Source organism: Saimiri boliviensis, chromosome 14 (assembly GCF_048565385.1).
Source record: "Saimiri boliviensis isolate mSaiBol1 chromosome 14, mSaiBol1.pri, whole genome shotgun sequence".
Lineage (NCBI taxonomy): Eukaryota > Metazoa > Chordata > Mammalia > Primates > Cebidae > Saimiri > Saimiri boliviensis.
This window is the reverse complement of record NC_133462.1, coordinates 70,592,204-70,609,269: the sequence shown is the minus strand read 5'-3', so window position 1 is coordinate 70,609,269 and position 17,066 is coordinate 70,592,204. Positions and strand designations below refer to the sequence as shown.

Sequence of the window (17,066 nt, the reverse complement as noted above, 5' to 3'; positions counted from 1 at the left end):
AGTTTGAGCTGGGAACAAATCAAATTATATAATAGCAAGAGGCTTGGCATAAAGGAAGATGATTTTAAAAGTGGGAGAGATGTAACTAGTTTTGACTCTGTTAATTTAATCTTGTGTGGTCCACAACATGATTTGAGTATCTGAATGACCATGTTTTATATTTATTGAATACGAAATAAAGCCCCTAATGTGATTTAGAATATTGGTCTTAAAAATATTTTACCATAAAAGTAGTCTGATATTAATGTAGTATTTTGATAGTAGTATCTTATTTTTTAAATGATAATATTTGATTATATTTTTCCAGCATATTAGTTGGAACTTGGAATAGTGTAAATATGTGTTGAAAACAAAACATTCTTAAACATAGAAAAAAAAAACCCACCTACACAAATGCCTTTGTTTCCCTCTAGACCTCCTGATTCTGAAATTCTAGGAGTAATGCCTAGTATCTTATACTTTTTAATAAACTTGCACAACCATTCTTAAGCATACTAAAGTTCAAGGAGCAGTGTTTCAGAAAGCCAAAATAATCTTTAAAGAATTCTAATACATTTCTTTCAAAACGGTTGAAATTTGTTAATAAATCTACCACCCAGTTTTCATTTCAATGACTTTCACTCTAAAAGTTAAACACTGCATAAGAAAAAGTTGTTCTTCTCTCAGAGATGAAATTTAAGTAGGTTTTTTCCCAACTATCTTCTAAAATTCACAGCCAATAGTTTAAATACTCAAAACAAAGAAAAGTTAAACTTTTACCCAATTATTGTTTCTCAACTACTTTTTTAAGCTTTTTTTCTTCTGATCAGTATAATAAGAAAAATGATGCAGGGGAATGTGGAGCAATGTACAACTCTCTTCCACTTAATTCAACAATTATTTAACACCTGTTGTATAGTAGTAGTTGTGCTAGGCTTAAACTTGACATAAAGTGAAATAAAACAAATCAAAAGGCTGTGATTCTTGTGTCTGAGGAGTCCAGTCCAGGAGGAGAGGTAGGCATGTGGACAGACAGTTTTGGGGTGTGCACATGGTGTTTAGGAGCATAGATCAATGGTTCTCATCCTTGGCCACACAGTGGAATCCCTTGAGATGTTTTAAATATGCTAATGCCTGGCTCCCACTTCCAAAATTCCTAATGTACTGTTCTGAGATGTATGGCCTGGGCATCAAGATCTTAAAAATCTCCCCTGCTGATTCTAATATGCAGCAGCCAATTGAGGATTAAGGTTCACAGTTGTTTCCTAAAGGAGATGGTACATAAGCCTTGAAGTAGATGAAGTAGCTGTCATTCATCAGTTGGTAGGTCTACATCATAATCTAACAAGTCGTTTTGTTTAATTCATTGTTCACCAGATTAGTAAAGCTAATTCAAATAAAGAAAAAAACTGCAATAAAGTTATCCCCCACCTATAAAAATAACTATTTTTATTTTTATCTTTATCCTTCCACCTTTTTTTTTTAACATACAAGCAGTTTTACCTATTTGATCTCATTTGTTTTTTTTTTTTTTCAACAACACCATGGGGAGTGAAAAAAAATAGAGGGGATTTTTTCAAGATTATGACAGTGAAGTTGCTGTGCACGTGAGGGAGTTCTGCTACCCAGATTTCACTGTGTAAGCCTGGGCTTTTTTCCAGCAGCTGTTCTTATTCTTGGGAGAAGTCAAGAAATTCAAGTTAAAATACCTTGGACTTGAATCAAAAAAAAGTAGAGACATCTGGAGAAAAGAGTGATGCAAGGCTATATACTTGGGTGGAGGTCAAAGGAAAGGCAAGGGATTCAGTGGCCAAAAAGCAAGCAAAAGGGGTTGATGGGCCATGCTACCATGACTCCGCAATAACAGTGAGCACTTGGGAAAATCAGCAGGTCATGTTGAAAACAACACATTCTGAGAAATGATGACAGATCCATTTATTTGCAACTTGGATTTAACTCATAAAAATGAACAAAGGAGGCTGCTGAAAGAAATGTTCTACAGGAAGAGCCCTCAGAAAATCAGAAAATGCAAACTCAGGTTTTACTTATCAAAGAGCATGCTCTTAGTTTTAAAATAAGTACGAATCTAAAATCCAGCTGTCAGAGGTAGTTTGGATGTCATTTAGCCTTTCTTTTCACTGGTAAAGATATGTATTTTTTTTTTTTGCTTTGTAGGATATGAATTAGCTTTGTTTTCTATAACCTGTTTGTATCATAAATTATCAGGCTTCTTTAAAAAAATTTAGGCTGCAGAGTCATCCTAAGTCATTTATCCAGGTAGAGTCTGGATTACCTAATTAGAAACAGATGGTGCAAGGGTGGTGCCATCAGTGCACATTTAGTAACACATCCCTTCAGATTCATATAGAAATGAGTGGAATATTAAAATTGGGACAAACCTATATGTTGGGAAAATAAAATAATTTGGAATAGGAAATCATTATTTCCTGTGAATGTCCCCAAAGCCTTCATGGAGAAATAATAATAGAAACTATGATCTCCTCCTTTCTTATATTAATACTTGGGTTAAGACAGATTGCTTCTCTGAAATTTCCTCTCTGACTCTACCTATCCTTCCTCTGTCCCCAAACTTACAAAGATTCAGTTTGGTGTCCCTATTCTCTGCTCTCTCAATGCTATATTACTATTATTTAGAGAGATATTGGTTCTCTCTCTAAATTTTAATTATATATTTATATCTTCCCAACAATTAAATTTATCCTTTATGACAACTAATAACAGTATAACTTAATAATTAATCATAAAATTAGTAAGCTAATATTTGCTTCTCCTGCTAGAAAGCTACATGTATGCAAAGACTATTGGTTCAATTCATCATATAGTCCTATACCTGGTTGGATCCTGTATATATTAGACACTTAAAACATGTTGGGTGAATTGAAGAATGAATGAACATAGGGGAGCTATTCAAACACAAGAACTGGATCTTATTTCTCTCCATTCTCAGTATTCGATTATCTTCTTGGTCCAAGGGACTGAGTAGCTAATACTTTAAAAGGCCAGGCAGATGACATAAATATGTGAAGCAACCCTCCCCCTTGTAAACCTGTCAGGAGTGATGAGCTTGCAACTATTAGAAAAGCATGTATTGCTTAAAATCATGCATAGTGAAAACACTTTTCTTGCTGAAAAAAAAAATGTCTGCAAGCTAGATTTGCAACTGGCCCACCAGTTTTATTCCTATTTCTAGCTTTTTAGTAAATATTGGTTAAAAATTAAGTTTTAATTACTCTTTGTCATCTTTGCTCAGAGTATTATTTCTTCATGTAATATTTTAGTTTCAAAAACTTATTTATTCTTCTTTGTCACCTGTCTTGGAATATGCCTATTCTATATAACACTACTGAAATCTATCTGAAATGCTGTCATCCCTATTAAAATGTCCTTGCTCCAGAAAGTATGATAAAGTAGAGATTTAGATAATGAGCTCTAGTGCCAGCTGTTCATCTGCCATGCACTAGCTATGGGAGATCTGGACAAGTATCCAATTTTTCTGTATCTCACTTTGCCCATCTGAAAATAGGGATAATTTTAGTATGTATCTCATATCATTATGATAACTAAAGAAGTACATTTTTATAAAGCACAAACAGTGTCTGGCAGAAGCTAAGTGCAACACAAGTATTTGTTAAATAACATTTTTAGAAAGTAAAATCAATTAGATGTAAACTTGCCACCTATTTGTTTTATATATATGACTTCCGTGAAATTGTTGAGTGTGGATTGTTCAGTACATATTAATCACATTGCTATAAAAGTACAATAAATTTAAAAATTCAACTAGGGTAAAAGGAATGCAAATAGCTGAATCCAGATGAAAATCTGAGGAGTATCAGGAGAAAACATTCTTCTTTATTTTTCTCTTTAGCACTTATGACATAATACATATTTATTTATTTGCTTATTGACCTCGCTCCACTAGAATATGTTCCATGAAAGCAAGTAAATTGTTTCGTTCACTGTTATGCCTCCAGTGCTGCATATATTGACTGCTTAATAAGTATTTCTTGACTGAATGAATAATACATTTAAGTCAGTCTTAATATTCTTAGCTGAATTTTAATAAATATTGGATGGCTTGGAGTTTGAGGTTTTCTTCTTTGGCCAATATCTAAAATGGAGTTGTGATATCACTCCATTTCTCTTTTCTTTATGTATAAAATAAATTATTTTTTCCTACTATGAGAGATTAGAAGATGCTGCAATTGATTTAAATTTATTTTATTTTATTTTTTTAAATTTAACTTCTATTTTAAGTTCAGGGGTACATGTTCAGGTTTGTTAAATAGGTAAACTTGTATCATAGGGGTTTGTTGTAGAGATTATTTTGTCACCCAGGTATTAAGCCTGGTACCCATTAGTTACTTTTCCTGACCTTCTCCTCTTTTTTCCTTTACCCTCTGACAGGCGCCAGTATGTGTTATTCCCTTCTTTGTGTCCATGTGTTCTCATCACTTATAAGTGAGAACTTATAAGTGAGAACATGTGGTATTTGGTTTTCCATTCCTTAGTTTGCTAAGGATAATGGTCTCCAGCTCCATCCTTTTGCTGAGGATTGCCTTGACTATTCAGGCTCTTTTTGGGTCCATATCAATTTTAAAATAGCTTTTCTAGTTCTGTGAAGAATGTCAATGGTAGTTTAATAGGAATAGCCTAGAATCTATAAATTGCTTTGGGCAGTATGGCCATTTTCATGACATTGATTCTTCCTATTCATGGGCATGGAATGTTTTTCCATTTGTTTGTGTCATCTCTGATTTCTTTGAGCAATGTTTTGTGGTTCTTCTTCAGATTTTTCACCTCCCGATTAGCTGTTTTCTTAGGTTGTGTGTGTGTGGGGCGGGGGGCGGGGGGCGGGCGGGGGCGATTACGAATGGGATTGTGTTCCTGATTTGGCACTTGGCTTGACTGTTGTTGGTGTATAGGAATGATAGTGATTTTTGCACATTGATTTTATATCCTGAGACATTGCTGAAGTTATCAGGTTAAGGAGCTTTTGGGCTAAGACTATGGGGTTTTCTATATATAGAATCATGTCATCTGCAAACATGGATAGTTTGACTTCCTCTCTTCCTATTTGTATGATTTTTTTTCTTTTACCGGATTGCCCTGGACAGGACTTACAATACTATATTGAATAGGAGTGATGTGAGAGAGCATTCTTGCCTTGTGCCAGTTTTCAAGGGGAATGCTTCCAGCTTTAGCCCATTCAGTATGATGATAGCTGTGTTTGTCATAGTGAGTTTTTAACATGAAAGAGTGTCAAATTTTATCAAAAGCCTTCTCTACATTTATTGAGATAATCATGTGTTTTTTGTCTTTAGTTCTGTTTATGTGATTAATCACATTTATTGATTTGCTTGTGTTAAACCGACCTTGCATCCCGAGATAAAGCCTACTTGATTGTGGTAAATAAGCTTTTTGATGTGCTGCTGAATTTGGTGTGCTAGTATTTTGTTGAGGATTTTTGCATTGATGTTCATCAAGGATATTGGCTTAAAGTTTCTTTGTTTGTTGTGTCTCTGCCAGGTTTTGGTATTAGAATGATTCTGGTCTCAAAGAATGAGTAAGGGAAAAGTTCCACCTTTTCAATTGTTTAGAATAGTTTCAGTAGGAATGGTACCAGGTCTTCTTTGTACCTCTGGTAGAATTCAGCTGTGAATTTGTCTGGTCTTGGGAATTTTTTAGTTGGTAGGCTATTCATTTCTGAGTCAATTTAGGAACTGGTTATTGGTCTGTTTAGGGATTCAATTTCTTCCTGGCTCAATCTTGGAAGGGTATATGTGTCCAGCATTTTATCCATTTCTCCTAGATTTTCTAGTTTATGTGCATAGAGTTGGTCATAATATTCTTTGATGACTGTTTCCATTTCTGTGGGATCAGTGGGAGTATCTCCTTTGTCATTTTGGATCGTGTTTGTTTGGATCATCTCTCTTTTCTTCTTTATTAGTCTGGCTGGCAGTCTATTTTTTTTTTTTTTTTTTAAACAGCTTCTGGATTTGTTGATCTTTTGAATGGTTGTTTTTGTGTGTCTCAGTCTCCTTCAGTTCAGCTCTGATTTTGATCATTTCTTGTTTTCCAGTAGCTTTGGGATTTGGTTCTCTAGTTCGTTTAGTTGTGATGCTAGATTTAACTTGAGATTTTTCTAACTTACTGATGTGAGCATTTAGTGCTATAAATTTCCTACTTAGCAATGCCTTCGCTGTGTCCCAGAGATTCTGGTATTTTATATCTGTTCTCATTGGTTTCAAAGAACTTCTTAATTTCTGCTATAATTTTATTATTTAACCAAAAGTCATTCAGTGGCAGGTTATTCAATTTCCATGTAATTGTATGGTTTTGAGGGTTTTGAGTTAATTTCTTAGTCTTGATTTCTAATTTGATTGTGCTATGGTCCATAAGATTGTTATGATTTCAATCTTTTTATGCTTGCTAAGGAGTGTTTTACTTCTGATTATGTGGTAAGTTTTAGAGTATGTGATATATTTTAGAGTATGTATCCTGTGGCTACAAGAAGAATGTATATTCTGTTGTTTTGGGTTGGAGAATTCTGCAGATGTCTATCAAGTTTATCTGATCCAGTGCTGTGTTAATGTCCTGAATATCTGTTAATTTTCTGTCTTGATGATCTGTCTAAAATTGTCAATGGAATGTTAAAGTCACCCACTATTATAATATGGGAGTCTAAGTCTTATTGAAGGTCACTAAGAACTTGCTTTATGAATCTGGATGCTTCTCTGTTGAATGCATATATATTTAGGTTAGTTAAATCTTCTTGTTGAATTGAACTCTTTATCATATGTATGCCCTTCTTTGTCTTTTATGATCTTTGTTGTTTCAATGTCTGTTTTATCTGAAACTAGAGTTACAACCTCTGCTTTTTTCTGTTTTTCATTTGCTTGGTAGATTTTTATCCATCCCTTTGTTTTGAGCTTACATATATATATATATATATATCTTTACATGTGAGATGTGTCTCTCAAAGACAGCATACCAGTGGGTCTTTGTCTTTATCCAGACTGCTTGCCATTCTGTGTCTTTTAATGGGGGAGTTAGCCCATTTACATTCCAGGTTAGTATTGATATATGTGGATTTGATCCTGTCATCATAATTTTAGCTGGTTATTTTGTAGACTTGTGGTTGCTTTATAGTGTCATTGATCTGTGTGCTTTTGTAGTGGCTGGTACCAGTCTTTCCTTTCCACAGTTAATGCTTCCACCAGATGTAAGTTACATCTGATGGTAACAAATTCCCTGAGCATTTGCTTTTCTGAAAAGGATCTTATTTCTCCTTCACTTAATGAAGCTTAGTTTGGCTGGATATGAAATTCTGAGTTGGAATATATTTCCTTTAAGAATATTGAATACTGGCCTGCAATATCTTCTGGCTTGTAGGTTTTCTGCTGAAAGATCCACTGTTAGTCTGATGGGCTTCCCTTTGTAGGTGACCTGGTCTTTCTCTCTAACTGCCTTTAACATTTTTTTCTTTCATTTCAACCTCAGAGAATCTGATGATTATACGTCTTGGGGATAATCTTCTTGTGAAGTATCTTACTTGAGTTCTCTGAATTGCCTGAATTTGAATGTTGGCCTCTCTAGCTACGTTGGGGAAGTTTTCATGGATAATGTCCTGAAATATGTTTTCCAAGTTGCTTATGCTGTCCTCATCTTTTTCGAAGATACCAATGAGTCATAGTTTGGTCTCTTTACATAATCCCATAGTTCTCAGAGGTTTTATTTATTCTTTTTTATTTATTTTTTAATCTATTCTTATATGATTGTCTTGTTTTTGAATGCCATTCTTCAAACTGAAATTCTTTCTTCTGCTTGGTCTATTTATTAATGCTTGTGATTGCATTGTGAAATTCCTGTAGTGTGGTTTTCAGCTTTATTAGGTACGTTACATTTTTTCCTATTTTGGCTATTTTGTCTGTCAGCTCCTCAATTGTTTTATCATGATTTTTAGCTTCCTTCAATTGGGTTTCAGTGTACTTCTATAGCTCAGTGATCTTTATTCGTATCCATATTCTGAATGCTATTTCTGTCACTTCCACCATCTCAGCCCAGTTCAGAATCTTTGTTGGAGAGATGATGTAGTTGTATGAAAGAAAGAAGGCACTCTGGCTATTTGAGTTTTCAAGATCATTGCACTGATTCTTTTTCAACTTGTGGGCTTATCTACCTTCAATCTTTGAGGTTGCTAACCTTTGGATTTTTTAAAAAAATCTTTTATTCTATTTGATGGCCTTCAGGGTTTGATTGTAGTATAAGGTAGATTCAGCTGCCTGGCTTCATTTCTGGAGATTTTTAGGGGGCCAACCCTCAGATTCTAACTCCTGAACCATGTATTTACTTATTCTGAGAGACTTGTATTGGGCCTCAACTTTGTTCTCTTGCTCCTTGAGATTAGGAATCCGCTGTGCTTGGGGAGCTAAGGTGTTCTCAAAGTTGGGTTGATTGCTACACTCCAATGCGTGGTGTCAGGCAAAGTGTTTCATAATACAGTAACAGCAAGATCTGTCCACATTCACCTATGCCAATAGCAGCAGTAGTGGCAGCTGAGCCAGAGTGCTAGCAGGTGCCAGGGTGCCTGCCTATCTGTGGGCATTCACCACAGTAGCAGAGGCAATGCAGCCATTTGGAGGTGGAGAATCCCTGCTGGCAACTGTGTATGCAGTCATAGTGGAGGTAGTGTTGACTCGGGGGCAGGGCATTGGTGGGCATAGTTCTGGATTTCTTCTCTGTGCCCTGCAGGTGGGGGTGGTCACTCAGCACAGGGGAGGATCCATTGTTCTCTGGGCAGTGTTAGTGCAAAGGCAGAGCACTGGTGGAGGTGGGGCTGGCTGGCTCTGTGGCTGCCAAGGCTCAGTCTACAATGGAAGTCTGGAGGGGATGTGGGAGTAGACTGCAGGGGCAAGGAAAGCAAGGAAAGCAAGGATGTGGGGAGTTGCCATGAGCTGGGAGGAAGCTGCCGTGTGGGAAAGGAGCAGGTGGGCTGGTGCATGGCCATAGGGGCTGCTTTGCTGGAGCTCTCTGCCAGTCAAGCACAGTCTGCAAGCTCAAAAGCTATGGCGTGGACTTCTCAGGCACCTAAGTTTGCCTTGCAAGCTGGAATGGCCAGGATGGGGCCTGGAAGAGACCAGCAGACCAAAGAATACTCAGGTTAGACTGTCCCTGTCTGATGAGCAAGACCACCCTGCTGAGTTCAGGTCTGATAGTTCCCCTAGGGCTAAAGCCTCTTATAGAAACAAGTCAAGCTTAGGGGGTTGGCCACCCCTGGCTGTGTTCTGCTAAATATGTGCAACAACTCCAATGCATGGTGTCAGGCAAAGTGTTTCATAATGCAGTGACAGGAGGTTCTGTCTGTATTCACCTTTGCCAATAGCAGCAGTAGTGGCAGCTGAGCCAGAATGCTAGCAGGTGCCAGGGTGCCTCTCTCTTTGTAGGCATTCACCAAACCCACACCAAACCCTCTGGGCCCTACATCTGATGGCTTCTTGCCCCACCACTTCACTAAGCAGCTCCCTGCCAACTTGAGTGTCTGTGGTGGTCAAGGGGTCTTCTGCTGGTATACAGGAAGCCCATCGCGAGAGGGGGGTTTCTTCTTGCCAGTTCAACTCACTCATTCTCCTGGAGCCATTGGGGACTGGAAACCAGTCCTCATGTGTGGTAGGCCCATGCAGGGTTTCCAGCTTTCTCCCCCCTTCAGCTCAGCTTCTATCTTCCCTCTACCCACTCTCAGGTCCGTCCCTCTGAAGATCCGTTAGGAGTATGCTAGTTGTCTCAGTCCCTCAGTGAGAGCTATTCCACTTGGTTGTGTCTATGGCCATACCACCCTGAACGTACCCAATCTCGTCTGATCTCAGAAGCTAAGCAGGTTTGGGCCTGGTTCGTACTTGGATGGGAGACCATTTGTTTGTGTCTTGTTAGCCATCTTGCCCTCCTTCTCAATTATTTTTAACAGCATCATTGAAGTATAGTAAAAATGCCATAAACTGAAGAGATTGAAAGTGCAATTTTATAAGTTTTGTCATGTATATAAACCTGTGAAGCCATCACCACAAGCAGGATAGTGAACACAATGTATTCATTATCTCCAAATGTTGCTTTATGCCCGTATGTAATTTCTTTATCCTTTCTCTCCTGTCCCACACTTTCTAGGCTATCACTGCTCTGCTTTCTGTCACTATAGATTAGTTTGCATTTCCTCTAGTTTTATATATATAAATCATTCATTATTCTATTTTCTTTCTGGTTATTTTCACTCACCTTAGTTAGAGATTTATCTACATGTTGTTGTGTGTATCAATAATTTATCCATGTTGTTGTGTGTATATATACACACAATATACACATGTTGTGTGTATCAATAATTTATCCATGTTGTTGCACATTTCCATGTTGTTTGTTGCATGTGTCATTCTTATTACTGATTAATATTTATTGTATGGATCATTCATAATTTGTTCACTCATTCACCTGCTTGTGAGCGAATAATTGTTTCCAGTTTTGAGTATTAACATCTTATGCCGGTCTGCCTGAATATATTTCTTCTTTTCTCTTGGTTAAATATGTAGGAGTAAAATGGCTAGATTATATGTAAATGTAAGTTTTAATTTCTTTAAAAAACTACCAAACTGTTATTCAAAGGGACTGTACCATTTTACATTTCTACAAGTTCTTCCTTTTCCCGACCAATACTTGGTATGGTCAGTCTTTTTAATTTCAGCCATTTTAATATGTATGTAGTAGTATCTCATGAAGGTTCTGATTTACATTTTCCTAATGAATAATGATGTTTAGCATATTTTTATAATTTTTCTTGGCAAGTATATGGCTTCTTTGGTGAGAGGTATGTTAAAATCCTTTGCCCATTCAAACAACTGGGTCATTTTTTCTTTTTGTTACTCAATTTTGAGAGATCTTTATAGATTCTGAACTAAGACTTTTATCAGATAGTTGATTTGCAAATATTCTGTCCTCATTTGTGTCTTGTCTTTTTATGTACTTCACTGCACCTTTGAGAAACAGATATTTTAAGTTTTGATAAAGTACAAATTATCATTTTTGTTTCTTTCATGGATTATACTTTCGATGTCATGTTTAAGAAATCTTTGATGTGGTGAGTCTCATGGGAGCAAAAATGTTTTTGATAAGAAAGTACTGGTTTCAAGGAGGCAATGGAAGGCAAGAAGGTCAAGAACACAACCCTGAGATATATAAAAGCGTGAAAGGATCAATAATCCTCAATTTAAAGGTTTCAATAGAAGTCTAGTTTTAAGTTAAAAGAATAGCTACCACCTATGGTTGCTCATTGGAAGTTTGTAGTGTGCTTTAGCCAAAACCCAGTGCCTGGATCCCACCCCAAATATATTTAACCATAATATTTATGAATCAAATGCAGGCATTAGTATTTTAAATTTCACCAGACAATTCATATATGCAATCAGGTTGAGTATTATTGAGTTGAAGCAAAGAGATAAAGGATATTCTGGAGTTAACACCAGCAAGATCATGGAATAAGAAGTCTAAGAACTCATTCCCCCATAACAAAATACTAAACAAAATTCCTTTATAAGAGGTTTAGAATATAGTTGAAAGTTGCAGTATTCCAGATGAGCACAAAGCTGAAAACTCATCAAAATGAGTAAGAAGAACAGTTTCACTTTACTCATGCTAGTTCCTCCCACAAGACAACACAGCTCAGTGTCAAGAGACCTCACTTGGCCCATGACTTCTCTTTTGAGGAGAAACAGTGAGCCTTCATGTCACTCTTCTTTTGGTGTGCTGTCAAAGAATCTTATATGTCTCATTTAATATATAGTGTGTATGAATCTGCCATAGCTCAGATGCCTTTGGAAGTTAAGAACAAAGAAAAGTGGGGAGGTTCTTGCTATGACTGGTACAGCTCTGTGAGATTGAGAGAAAGTGCAGAACTGAGGAGTTTCCCACAGTAGGAAGGAAAAGGCAGAGTGCATGAAAATCTATAGAAACAGTTTAAGAGGCTCCCAGAATCTCTAGCAATAAAATCTAGTTGATGAAAGTCTTATCCCATCTAAATCAGTCTACAAACATTGGGAAACATGGCTGATAATTTTAATGTGCAAATACCAAGGCAAAGCTATAAGAATCATGAAGAAATAGGGAAATGTACTGTAACTAAAGAAACAAAATAAATCTTTAGTAAACATCTTTTGAGAAGTGGAGATCTATGAATAGCCTAACAAAGAATTAAAAATAATCATCTTAAATAAGCTCAGTAAGTTACAAAAGAATATAGACACACAACTAAACAAAATCAGGAAACCAACACATGAACAAAATGAGAATATAAACAAGGAGATAAAAACTGTAAATGGAAAACCAAACAGAAATTTAACAGCTAAAGAATACAAAAACTGAATTGAAAAATTAAACAGCTTCAAAAGCAGAGATCATGAAATGAAAGAATCAGCAAACCCAAAGACAAATCATTTAAAATTATCTGTCAGAGAATCAAAAATAGAAAATGAAATGCAAAAGAATAAAGAAAACCTAAGGGACTTATGAGAAACTATAAAGAGAAACAATATGTATTTTGGGGGTCCCAGAAAAAGAAGAGAGAAAGAACAAAGTTTATTTTTAAGAAGTTGACATGTTTAGCAAGAGATCTAGGAAATAAAATCAAACAAATAACAAACAAAAAAAGAAATAGGGAGAGATCCAAGATGGCTGATCACTAGCAGCTCGGGATTGTAGCTCCCAGTGAAAGCGCAAAGAATGAGAGGACGCCACACCTTCATATGAATTCTTGTTGCTCACGCACCAGGAGATTCCCAGCGGAGGAGCCCCATGGGTTCCCAGTGCGACTCTTGTGACCTGTGAGGCAGTTTTGCTGGTGCCTCGGAGCGTCGGTTCTTGGTGCAGAGTCAGAAAAGCACCATCAATCTTAACGCCGCTGATTTAGTCGGTGTAGTGGGTTGCTCAGATTTCGGCGCTGAGAATCAGTAAGTTGGACGTCCACTCAGAAACCCAATTACAAAGACGGTAATTATAAAGACCACAGATGGATAAATCTACAACGAAGGGAAGAAAACAGCCAAAAAAGGCTGAGAATACCCAAGATCAGAACACCTCTCCCTCAGCAGGGGATCACGGTTCCTCATCAGCAACAGAACAAGGCTTGATGGAGAACAAGTGTGTTCCAATAACAGAAGCAGACTTCAAAATGTGGATAATAAGAAACTGCTGTGAATTAAAAGAACTTGTTCTAACCCAATCCAAGAAATAAGAACTTTGAAAAAAGGTTTGACAAAATGTTAACAAGAATACACAATTTAGAGAGGAGAATAAGTGAATTGATGGAGCTGAAAAACACAATACGAGAACTACGTGAAGTATGCACAAGTTTTAACAGCCGAATTGATCAAGCAGAAGAAAGGATATCAGATGTCAAAGACCAACTAAATGAAATAAAACAAGAAGACAGGATTAGAGAAAAAAGGATAAAAAGGAATGAGCAAAATCTCCAAGAAATATGGGACTATGTGAAAAGACCTAATCTACGCTTGATAGGTGTACCTGAATGTGATGAAGAGAATCAATCGAAGCTGGAAAATACGCTTCAGGATATTATTCAGGAAAAATTTCCCAACCTAGTAAGGCAGGATAATATTCAACTCCAGGTAATACAGAGAACACCACAAAGATATTCCTCAAGAAGAGCAACTCCAAGGCACATAATCGTCAGATTCACCAGGGTTGAAATGAAGGAGAAAATACTAAGGGCAGCCAGAGAGAAAGGTCAGGTTACCCACAAAGGGAAGCCTATCAGACTTACAGCAGATCTCTCAGCAGAAACCCTACAAGCCAGAAGAGAGTGGGGACCAATATTCAACATCCTTAGAGAAAAGAACTTTCAACCCAGAATTTCACATCCAGCCAAACTAAGCTTCACAAGTGAAGGAAAAATAAAGTTTTTTGTGAATAAGCAAGCACTCAGAGATTTCATCACCACCAGGCCTGCTTTACAAGAGCTTCTGAAAGAACCACTACACATAGAAAGGAACAAACAGTATCAGCCTTTCTAAAAAATACCAAAAAGTAAAGAACATCAGTATAATGAAGAATTTACATCAACTAATGGTCAAAAGAGCCAGCTAATATTAAATGGCAGTATTAAACTCACATATATCATTATTAATTCTAAATGTAAATTGACTAAATCCCCCAAACCAAAGACAGACAGGCAATTTGTATAAAAAACTAAAACCCATCATTATGCTGCATCCAGACCCATCTCACATTCAAGGATACACAAAGACTCAAAACAAGGGATGGAGAAAGATTTACCAACCAAACAGAGAGCTAAAATAAAAAAATAAAACGCAGAAGTTACAATTTTTGCCTTTGATAAAATAGTCGTTAAAGCAACAAAGATCAAAAGAAGCAAAGAAGGACATTATTTAATGATAAAAGGATCAATGCAACAACAAGAAGAGCTAAAGATCCTAAATATATATGCATCCAATACAGGAATACCCAGATATACAAGACTAATAAAGAGACTTAGACTCCCACACAATAATAGTGGGAGACTTCAACATTAATATTAGGCATATCAATGAGACAGAAAATTAACAACGATATCCAGGACTTGAACTCAGATCTGGAACAAGTAAACGTAATTAACATTTATAGAACTCTCCACTTTTAATACACAAAATATACACTCTTATCAGTACCACATCATATCAACTTAGAAGTTTAAACGAAATGTTGGTTGGCTCCTTGTTTGCTATTCTCTTCCCTCATTTTCTTTCATGTCTCCATTATTAAGGACAATTATAGGCATACCCATATTTAGACTGCATTCTAGCCCGGGCAATAAAGCAATACCCCCATTCTCTCTCCCTCTTCCTCTTTTTCTTTCTTCCTCTTCTTTATTCTTTTTTTCTTTCTCAAAAAAGAAAGAAAGAAAGAAAGAAAGAATGCCTGAAAACTTCCAAAATCTGGAAATGTAAATAGACATCCAGATTCATGAAGCCCAAAGAATGCAAAAAATAATGAACCCAAAGAAGTATACACAGAGACACATAGGAATCAAATTATCAAAATACAAAGACAAAGAATTATGAAGGGAACAAGAGAAAAGTGACTTGCCATGTCCAATGAATAGTAGCAGATTGACCAACAGAAGCCTTGCAGGACAGAAAAGAGTGGGATGATATATTCAAGTAGCTAAAAGACAAAACAAACAAAAATCTATAAAACAGAATACCATATTCAATTCAATAAAACTATCCTTCCAAAACGAGGAAAATAGAAAGACTTTTTGAGGGAAACAAAACACGAGAGTTCCTCACTACTATCAGTGTCTTATAAGAAACACAAAAGGGGATTATTCAAGTTGAAATGAAAGGATGTGAAAGAGCAACACAGAAACTTAAGAAAATATAAAACTTACAGTAAAGATAAATATATAGACAAATATAGAATATCAGATTATTATAATGTTGGTATGTAAATCACTTTAGTATGAAAACAAAAAGCAAAAGTATTAGGAATATAAATACAAAATTTGTTAACAAATACATTTTGTTAAAAAATGTAAATTGTTTTATTTATAACATAAGGTGTTGCTAAAGCATAAAGCTTTTATATGTGATTATATTAGGTTGGTGCAAAAGTATTGTGGTTTTGGACTGCAAATTTTAAATCATTAAAAGTAGGCTCAAACACATCTTTGTTAATCAAAATAGGAACCATTACAAAATCAACACATTTTTGCCAATGAGAAATAAGTTTGTTTACTACTGCAGCATAAAAATTCATGCTTTGGGATTTGATGAGCTCTTGGAAAGCATTTTCTGTATCCTGCTGGTTGTGGAAATGTTTTTCCTGCAAAATGTTGTAGAGATGCTTGAAGAAGTGGTACTGTAGTTGGTTGACAAGAGGTCAGGTGAATATGGTGGGTAGCACAGAACTTCATAGCCCAGTTCATTCAACTTATGAAATGTTGGTTGTGCCATCTGCAGTCCAGCATTGTCATGAGACAATGAGAATTGAGCCCTTTCTGTTGATTAATGCAGCTGCAAGCATTGCAGTTTTTGGTCCATCTCATCAATCTGCTGAGCATATTTCTCAGATATTATGGTTTTGCCAGGATTCAGACAGCTGTAGTGATCAGGCCAGCAGCAAACGAGCAACAAGTGATCATGACTTTTTTTTGTTGTTGCAAGTTTGGCTTTGATAAGTGCTTTGAATCTTCTTCTCAGTTCATCCGCTGCTGGTCATTGCCAGTTGTATAAAATCTGCTTTTCATCTCACATCACAATCCAACCAAGGAATGGTTCCTTGCTGTTGCATAGAATAAGAGAAGACAACACTTCAGCATGATAATTTTTTCATTTTTGTTCAGCTCATGAAGCACCCACTTATTGAACTTTTTCACCTTTCCAGTTTGCTTCAAATGCCGAAAAACTGTAGAATAGTTGATGTTGAGTTCTTCAGCAACTTCTTGTGTAGTTGTAAGAGGATCAGCTTTGATGATTGCTCTTAATTGATCGTTGTCAACTTGTAATGGCTAGCCACTATGCTCTTCCTCTTCAAGGCTCTCACGTCCTTTGCAAAACTTCTTGAACCACCACTTCACTGCACGTTTGTTAGTAGTTCCTGGGCCAAATGCATTGTTGTTGTGTGTGTTGTCTCTGCCACTTTATGGCCCATTTTGAACTCGAATAAGAAAATTACTTGAAATTGCTTTTTGTCTAACATTATTTCCATGGTCTAAATTAAATATAAAATAAACAAGTATTAGGTCATTAGCAAAAAAGAAAAGCAAGAAACGCACATTAAAATAATGTATAACATAACCACATTTATTTAAAAATGTATTCCAATATCAAACAGCAAATTTCAACAATGCAAAAATCGCAATTACATTTGCATTAACCTAATAGTTATATTTCTAATCAGCTTAGACTGTTATACCAATAAGATGTTTTATGTAGGTTTCATGGTAACCAAAAAGAAAATATCTATAGAAAATAAAAGAATTAACTAGATGTGGTGGTTTGAGCTTTAAT

At 36.2% G+C, this 17,066-nt stretch overlaps 1 long non-coding RNA gene across 5 annotated transcripts in view; it reads left to right on the top strand.

Annotated features, from left to right (window-relative positions):
* LOC141581077 (uncharacterized) overlaps positions 1-17,066 on the top strand; it is a 292,842-nt gene that overhangs the window by 48,754 nt on the left and 227,022 nt on the right. The gene's annotated exons all lie outside the window — the stretch shown is intronic.